Source organism: Macrobrachium rosenbergii, chromosome 15, assembly GCF_040412425.1.
Source record: "Macrobrachium rosenbergii isolate ZJJX-2024 chromosome 15, ASM4041242v1, whole genome shotgun sequence".
Taxonomy (NCBI): domain Eukaryota; kingdom Metazoa; phylum Arthropoda; class Malacostraca; order Decapoda; family Palaemonidae; genus Macrobrachium; species Macrobrachium rosenbergii.
Genome location: NC_089755.1, coordinates 37,408,380 through 37,410,120, shown reverse-complemented (window position 1 = coordinate 37,410,120; position 1,741 = coordinate 37,408,380). Strand labels below are relative to the sequence as shown.

Genomic DNA, 1,741 nt, shown 5'->3' with positions numbered 1-1,741 from the left:
GATTTGGTGTGTGCCACAATTCGACTTGATCGGCTATTTATACTGGCTCCCCATCGACACACGATTCAATTCCTTTCCTGATTGGCTGGGCACGCCGGTCACGTGACCCTCCGTGGGTGATTGGTCTTTGCCCCTCCTAGCGTTCTACCCACCACGTGCGATTGGTCCGATGCTCCGAAAACCCCTACCACCTTTGGCACAAGGTAACCACTGTCTTTTTCGAGGCAAGGTCGTCCGATTGCTCTGCTGTCTGTCTCTGCTCCTGCAGGGGATCTCCCATCCACCTGAGGGATTACCGGACCGCCCTTTCTGGGCTGGCTCCTTCCCCACCTTGTCCCTCCCGATCTAACCTCTACCCCTACCCCGCCCCAAAAAAAAGAGGGGAAACTTGGGTATCATTGCATCAGAAAACCATAACATCTGTGATGATTGCATGCAGGTAAAACCTAATTATAACGATTGCTTATACCCTGTGCCGAAACGAAAAAAGCAGTATGTGCCGTTAACATGAAATCCTCAGAAAAAAAAAAAAAAAAAAAAAGCTTCATCCTTAGGTTCAAGGTGTTGAGGGACCTGAGAAGGCTCTTCTCTCTCTGATGACCACACCCATCTGGTCCACCTCCACCCTAATCCACTAAGTGTCCTCCTCCTTCTCCTTATCCTCTTCCTCCTCCTCCTCCTCCTCCTCCTCCACCGCCATTTCTCTCTCTTCCCTCTTCTCCTCTCCGCCCACCATTTCTTCTCCACATCTTTTATTATCAGCCTTCTCCGTCCTTTTCTTCACCTTCTTGTATCTCCTCACCGAGTTCCTCCTTCTTTTCTCTTTTCTTTCTTCTTTTCCTTCTTTTTTATCATCATCAGCTTCTCTGATAGTTATTCCACCTTCTTCTGCTTCTTCCTCGTCTTCTCATTCTTCTTCTTCTTCTTCTTCTTCCCCTTCTTCGTATGCTGTACCACCTGTTCGCAAATCTGTATCGTCTCTGTACGTTTTCGATTTCTGAGGCCTTGGTTTTATGGCTTTTGTAAATGTCCATGTGTTTGTGTGTGTTTGCGCCTTGCGCTTGCGCGTACATGTGTCCTGTTTGCGTGGATACTGCTAATTAGCGTGCGCCAGTGGTTGAACATTATTCTGGTATCCTGAGTAACTAATAAAAAAAAAATTACTCGTGCCTACTCTGTCATCGTTAACAATATATGTACATTTGACCTTTATTGACATGACTGGTCTAGTTATGCCTGAGAAAATGCAATGCATACTCTCTCTCTCTCTCTCATATATATGTATATATATATATATATATATATATATATATATATATATATATATATATATATATATATATGTGTGTGTGTGTGTGTATATGTGTATATGTGTGTGTGTTTGTGTGTACTGCGCGCGTTAGGTATGTATCCTGTAGTATTGGATGGTTCCTGAATTGAAACAAGCCAAGCCACATTCATTCTTTAACTGTTGATTCAAGTTTTAACCACCTGTGCCGACTATTTCCATATCATTAGCCCCTTCACATACCAACACAGGTAGCTCATCACCCCCTTTGTGTGCGCGAGTGCGTTGGTGTGTTTATTCGTGTGTCTGAAACAAGCTCGTTCATTATTTTACAGGAAATTATTCCATCAAACAGAAGGCCTCACTGCTTCAAACCCATTTAATCTCATTCATCTATGTCGATATTTATAGCCATTTGGCCTTCTTGGCTAAGATTCAAGTTCTGAGACTTGC

General features: G+C 43.7%; 1 protein-coding gene across 1 annotated transcript in view; it reads right to left on the bottom strand.

Annotated features, from left to right (window-relative positions):
* The window catches only part of LOC136846569 (uncharacterized), a 1,452-nt gene extending 1,363 nt beyond the window's left edge, over positions 1 to 89 (bottom strand). Inside the window, exon 1 of the mRNA XM_067117425.1 lies at positions 1 to 89. This exon is cut by the window's left edge and continues 61 nt beyond it. The gene's annotated coding sequence lies outside the window, so the exon portion shown is untranslated.
* Positions 90 to 1,741: the final 1,652 nt, after the last annotated feature.